This window comes from Cimex lectularius, unplaced genomic scaffold (genome assembly GCF_000648675.2).
Source record: "Cimex lectularius strain Harlan isolate CLEC.00 unplaced genomic scaffold, Clec_2.1 scaffold168, whole genome shotgun sequence".
NCBI classification, from domain to species: Eukaryota; Metazoa; Arthropoda; class Insecta; order Hemiptera; family Cimicidae; genus Cimex; species Cimex lectularius.
The window spans coordinates 1,042,706-1,050,191 of record NW_019392902.1 but is presented as its reverse complement, the minus strand read 5'-3'; the positions used below and the strand labels follow the sequence as shown (position 1 = coordinate 1,050,191).

The 7,486-nt window shown below is 33.7% G+C and overlaps 1 long non-coding RNA gene across 1 annotated transcript; it reads right to left on the bottom strand.

Moving 5' to 3' along the window:
• Positions 1-6,351: 6,351 nt before the first annotated feature.
• LOC112127773 lies at positions 6,352-7,149 on the bottom strand. The gene is made up of 3 exons (XR_002910727.1): positions 7,072-7,149; positions 6,676-6,861; positions 6,352-6,525 (listed from the first exon to the last, which is right to left on the bottom strand). It is a non-coding gene; the product is annotated as an uncharacterized LOC112127773 (long non-coding RNA).
• Positions 7,150-7,486: the final 337 nt, after the last annotated feature.

The window sequence follows — 7,486 nt, the reverse complement described above, 5'->3', positions numbered from 1 at the left end:
GTAGGGTCAACTTTTTCTAAGCGCCATACTTGTCAGTATTTACAGAACCAAGAAAATCTTACTTTAACTTTGGACAAGAACTTCAAAAATTTGTAAAAGTTTATTTTCTAAGTAGTTTCGTGTTTTCTTTTCTTATGGTTACAATAAAGAAAAAAAACAATTCTCAAAGCTCTTTTCAATAAGTGTAATCAAAGTTACAGTTAAAGATTAACATTTTATGAGACACGGAGGAAATAACCTAAAAGGTGAAATATCTCGAACACAATTGAGAATCCTACTTTTGACAAAAAAAGATGTTTTAGTCGAATTTGTAGGAAAACCTTCTGAAATATTATATCAAAGTGTTCGTTTTCCTTGTTGATGTGTGATTCTTGTGTGTCGTGTTGAGAGACTCTCAAAGCCTTATTGAGCCCTAAAGATGATCTCAATAAAGATCGAAACGTTGGCACGATAAAGAAAATGTTTTTCTAAACCCTAGGTCACACCAGATCGCATCTCACGATCTCCGAATAATCATCAACTAACGGTCACTAAACACCACACACGAACCTAATATTATTGCATATTGTGAATATTTTCAAATAAGATATTAAACCTTAAAAAGCCATTTTCGCTGAGATTCATTCAAGGGAAAGGCAAAAAGTGTATGGATTTGTATGAAAGTACTGACAGAAGTCAGTGACACCAATGACCTGACACTCATGACTCCCTAGTACTGACACATGACTCCCTAGTCATTCGAGACATAGAGACAATTATAAAGTGAACATGTTGGTACAAAAAAGAAACCACTATTATTTCTCTAGTTCACAAAAAGTGTATGGATTTTTTTGAAAGCATGTATGAAAGTACTGACAGAAGTCAGTGACACCAATGACTTTATCCTCGCATGAGGTCCCTAGACATTCGGGACATAGAGGCAATAATAAAGTGGACATGTTGGCCAAAAAAGAAACCACTTTTAATTCTCTAGGTCCCAAAAAAGAACACATCTAAAAATGGACTCCTAATGAGTCCAAAACCTGATGGAACAATATCCCAGGTATGATACACGCGAAGAGATTCATATAAGGGCCATCCGCAAGCATTACAAAGAAATTCTGGGAGGTAACCGCAACAGAACCAAGATTCTGGTTGGTCTGTCGTCTGGGAAGGGATGCACCGGATTATTCGCAAAAAAACAGAGTGCAGATACTGCTAGAAAGAAGAAAAACCACATGTTTTGTGAGGATCTACATAGATGTAGATTCTTGCAACTATGAGGAGAAAAGTCGGAAGCAAGATCCAAAGCAATCATAACGACCTAAAACTGGCCAGTGTTTATTGATTATCCTTATAAGCCTTTTATCCCTGATAAAGGAAAACCTGAAAATAAATTTAATTAAATTTTAGAAACCGTTGCTAAAAATAGATTGTTTTTTTAATCGTACAGTCTGTGTGAAAGATTAAATTTGATTTACGCATTATAGAAAAAACAGTTATCAATCATATAATCACAGCCAAGTGGCCGGATCTCGCATTGGCGTCGTTTATGCGTAAATACATAAGGACTATTAAAAGACAAACATGTACAACAAAAAAATTTCCTTTGATAATTGACCAGAAACCAGGTCAATTTTATGTAAACATTTGCTTACATATTCAGATTAATAATAAAGAGATAGTGTCGTGTAAACGAACTATTTCAATAATAATTCAACCTAGTTCAATAAGCAAATATTTTCTTGAATAGTAAAACTTTGAAGTGGAACAAAATTTGGAGATGTTTCGAAAAAAAGTAGCCCAAATTCCAAACACCACGCCTTTCACTTCTAGGAGATGAAAAATCTTGACCCTTGGATATTATTCGAAGTGTTTACCCAATCTAAATCGTACTTTATGGTTTTTTTACATCGTATAATTAAATATAAACCGAAAACCGAGAAAGGGGAAAGACATTGCGGCTGTGACGAACATAGTTGACACGCACGGATTCTCTGAATATGTAGCCGTGGCCCTCCTTTCTTGGATTATGAAAACATAATGGCCTATCCCGTTCAAGCTTTGGTATAATTCGGATCTAATTGTGCGATTCAAGAGCTGCCTTAGTGCTAGGTAACAAGGGAGTTGTCAGCTGACTTTCTCACTATTCCTAACTGTCACTCCCTTTCTGCAAGGGGCTCTGAACCTTTCTTTATTTTCAGACACCGAGATGCTTTTTAACCATAAGCCTACTTTCAGCATGCTTCGATGACTCTCGACAGATATCGCAATTTGGTGAAAATCGACCTTTTTTTCGATTTCAAATATCGTGATATTTCTAAAACTGGCCAATCATGACACAACGATAAAAACATCACAATACTTTCCTTATCCTCAAGTGACATATAAACATAAATCGTATATAAGTTATTTTCTAAAATAAATATTTTGAACATCACAAATTAATGTAATAAAATAGATCTGCTCTTTATCACAGGTATTTAACACAGCAACAATATTTTACTGATATTTTACAAGCTTTTTAAATATTTTTCTGTTTGCTTTCTCAATGCATTCACTGAGGATGTCAATTTAAGTTTCTAAATATTAAATCCATTAGATTTCGAGATCCGATTGACCAAATAACCTCTTTCAATTAATTAATCTTTATGTAAGGTATTGGTTGAGATAAAAAAGCCAGTGTCATGAGCGGGATTCGAACCCACGACCTTCGGCTAAATACGCCGCTGCTCTACCACTTGAGCTATCGTGACATCGATCCACTCGAACACCAACTTCCCATCTCAACCCACTTTCCAAATTTTCCCTCCTTTTTGCCATTGTTCAAATGTCGTTTAATCTATTTGATTCTCGGCGACAAATGAAATCGCCACGGAGAGCTTTCGTGAAGATATACTTTCAGTTTAATTATTAAATCCATTACAGTTCTTGGTCCGATTGACCAATTATCATTTTTCAATTAAAATTTATGAAAGGTACTGGTTGAGATAAAAAAGCCAGTGTCACCAGTGGGATTCGAACCCACGACCTTCGGCTCTGGACACCGCTGCTCGACCACTTGAGCCATCATGACTTCGATCCACTTGGACACCAACTTCCCATCTCAACCCGCCTTTTGAATTTTCCCTCCTTTTTGCCATTTTTCTAAATATTATAGAGAACTTAAATTTAAATGGAATAATTGCAGTTCAAGATCGACACACACTTACCTTCCATATTATTTTTTTTGACACTCTCTTGTCGTTAAAAAAACTCTTCTGTTCTATTTTTTATTTCTTTAAATAAGCTGTAAAAGGCATAATAAATATAAATGTGCATGCATTGTTATTAAAATATAGATCATTAAGGGATTATCGTAACAACTGCGGTTTACTGGTAAATCTTGAAAAGTCTAAAACTTCGATTTGTAACAATCAGGGGGTGTAAATCTGACAGGATATGGATAAAGAATATGGTGACAGTAGTGATGGCAGAGTGGTTAGGCCGCCCGATTCGTATTTGACACGCTAGCGATTCTGGGTTCGAATCCAACCAAAACACATAAAATTTTAATTGATTAACCTTAAATGTACTGAAAAACTGTTTGACCGCTCGCACGCGACACCCAACTGTCTTCTGAAAGGAAGTACGGATTCTCGGGGTGGATAAGTAGCTTTGACAGTAGGATTAGGAGGGATCGAGAACTTGGTGTGGAAATTTTCAAAGCGGGATCGGATCAGTTTATTGTCAAATATTGGGTGTCATTGAGGATTGTGAGGTTGGCGACGAAGCGAGTGTCGACTATTTATCTGAAGACTTTTGGAAGGACCAACTAGGTGACCTGGAGGAACGTCCAAAGTGGTCTGTCTTCTGTAGATTTACTTGAGTTTGGTCAAAACAGATTTCCATTCAAAAAGTTTTTTTTGGCCATGTCTTCTGTTAAGTTTTATGTTAGGATTCCACGTCATTCTACATATGCATCCTAAGTATCTGGCTTGAGGGGATGTCGGTTGTTCCTTGTTGGTGATGTACAGTGTTAAGCAAGGCTTTTTTTTTTAATTTAAAAGGGTTAGAAGACAAAATTGCCTTATTTTCTGCGTAATGATAGTACTGGAATGTATGGGAAAGAAAATGTAAATGGTATATAGGATAGGACCAACAATGCTCCCTTGAAAGACACCTGTTTCTATTGGTCAAAAACAAAAAATTTTCAAAAGTCAAGTGTACGAGAATGTTTATAAACAAACTTATTTCAGTCAACTTCAAATCTATTTAGGATATCTGTACGTTTATCTAAATATAAAATATCTCGATTTAAACTTAATTAATTACATTAATTACACAGGAAAAGATTTCTGTATTTTTAATTATTTTTTATTAACTTATCACTTTATTTACTCTACAGTGCACCTGATAATCTACACTGAGGAAGACTTTACTCATTTTCAATAGTATCTTTTATAGTGGGGGAGTTCTACAAGCCCCTTCTTTTGAAAAACGCCTCCTCAGACGGGAATAAAACCTTTACGAGCCCCACACTTGTTATCTTTCCTTGGCAAGATGTGTGTTTACCAAGTTTGATACCAAGTCCAATGCAATTATAAAGAAAGAGGGGGACAAAGCTCTGGGCAAACAAAGCAGCATGTCTCTTGTACATTCCAATCCCGATGTACAATACCCGTTTCAATTAGTGGTAATGGCGTTAGGACCCTCCATCTTCCCGGCCATTGTCACACAACTTTCTTATTGTTAACATCCGACTTGAAAGAAGACGTGGAAGTTTCGTTTTTAAATAAATAAACAACGTTTAGACTTGTTTTTCCATTTTACTTCAATCTTAAGAAATCATGGACTAGATTTGCCCATTTTTCTATATTTTACCATTAAAAAAATAAATTTTTAGATAAAATACATAACATTTCTATCTTTAGAAGCTTATAATTTCTGCCTGTTTATTAATCTTAACAAAACAATGTTTAAATTGGACAGTGTAAAATTTTATATATGAACTCTACGAAGTTTCCTTTATTTAGCATTTTCTAATGTCTGACTTGCTTTTTTTCTTCTACATTATGCTAGTTAGCTTCCAAAGTTGTATGGAAATGAAATTAGAAGAAGAAATTTGCATGAATTCACTACTTATAAAACTACATATCTTTTTTGTTCACCAAAATTGTAGGAAAATCAACAAAATTTATTGGCTGTATATATATTATGCAGGGTGGGCGGCCAAGACCCGAGGGGTTAAATGCGAGTACTATTATATCTTATGTTTTTATACCAAAACCTTCTGTAAAATGGTTTGGTTTAATTTTTTTGTGTAGAGATTAGTGACCGTTAATCGATAGGTATTCAGATATCGTGAGATGGGGTCGTGTGTTGTAGGTTTCAGAAAAACATTTTCTTTATCGTGATAACGTTTCGACCTTTTATTGAGATCATCTTCAGGGCTCAAAGTGTTTGTCTTCTGTGTAATTGTGCCATCCTTGCGAGTCGGGCACTCTCAACACGACACGCAAGGATGGCACAATTACACAGAAGACAAACACTTTGAGCCCTGAAGATGATCTCAATAAAAGGTCGAAACGTTGGCACGATAAAGAAAATGTTTTTCTGAAACCTACATCACACACGACCGCATCTCACGATATCTGAATAACTTTAATTTTTTTTTGTTTTTTTATATATATATAAGCCGACGTTTGCTGGTAAATGAAGTCTTATGTTATATTTTATCCAATATCAGCTCATACATTCATTATTCTATCAAACTTCCTGGCATAATGTGCAAAGTATATTTGTATATTCGATTTTGTGTTATTCCGACGCTTTAACCACTTGAGTTTGTGTGACTGCGAAATTGATGTGACAGAAGTTAGAACATCGGAGTATTGATCTGAAGATCGTGGGTTCGAATACCGCCTGTGACACAAATTTTCCTGACATAAACTAAACATTATTTAAAAGTGTACAATTAATTTAATTAATTATTCTTTTAATGTAATGTCTTTGTTGAGAAGAAAAGAAAGTGTCACGAGCGGGATTCGAACCCACGACCTTCGGCTCAATACGCCGCTACTCTAAGAGCTACCGTGACTGGTTGGGTTAAACAAACGAACACAAAAATTCATTTCAACAGTGGTTTTAACATTATGCTTATGAACGTAATTTTGCATGGGATTAGTTTCTTTTTGTATCCTTTATCCATTTCAGGATTTTATCCTATCTTTCCTAATTAATATTTTACGATTTTGGATTTGGTCAACATAATAGCATAAATATCTTAAATTCTTAATATTTTAAACTAAATTCTTAAAATAACTTAAAATGACTTAAAATTAATTAAAATAACTTAAAATTTTTATTATAACTAAATTCTTACCTGGTAACTCGGCATCCATGGGTTTTTAGGATTGGGGATAGGTGGAAGTTGCGTTTATTTTATTTTCAAAGAAAATAATTTACAATATTAGACAGACTCAATGTCAGTTTGTAAATTAACATGTTACTGGAGAATTAAAACTGTTTCAAAGAAAGTTTTCAGTTTGTCTCTGCCTCCCACATCTGACATAAAACAGAAAATTGTAGTTTACAATTAACCTGTTTCTAAAAGTTTTGTACATACACTATTTACAATAAACTCCAACAAAAATACAATAATTTAAGATTTGTACAGATCGAATATAATTTTTGTAAATTTAATATTTACCTTACCTGATCAATCGCTACCCTTGGGTTTAGGATCGCTATAGGGAAAAGTATCATTGTATTTATTTTCAAAAAAATATGTCCAACAGAATAATAAAAATTTACATTATTTAAGGGTTGATTTGTGACCAATAGAGATTATACTGTTTCAGCAATTTTCTGGAAATTTGCCATTGGATTTGCATTTCATAACTGAAACAGAAAATCATTGTTTAAACAGTTAATTATTCTTTGACAATGAAATCTAGCCTAAAACTGTAGAAAGTATATAAACTGAATATCAGTTTTTTAATTATATTCATTGTACCCCACAATCACCATCCTTGAGCTTTCAAGATTATAAGGAAAAGTCTCGTTTTTATTATTTTCAAAAAAATTATGTACAGAAAAATAAAAACCTACATTATTTAACAATGAAGGTGAAAGGTAGCGTTTTAAACTGATGAAGTTTGCAGGTGGTCTGTGCGTTTCACATCTGAAACAGAAATACAGCCATGTTAAATATGTCTCGAAGAATATTAAGTAAAATATTGGCAATAAAATCCAGCCTAAATCCACGACAATTTAGAAATCACATAGACTGAATAACATTTTTTTACTTATATTTATTTATATACTCGTTTTAATTATTTAAAAAAAATAATTAACAGGAAAATAACAAAAAATTACATTATTTAAGGGTTGATGGGTAAACAGGAAAGGTTAAAATACTGTTCCTGCATTATTTTTTTCTTTAATTCACATGTAAAACAAAAAGTCTAGTTTGCAACCATATTCATCATCCATTATGTTTAGTGGTCTAATTGACCAAATTACA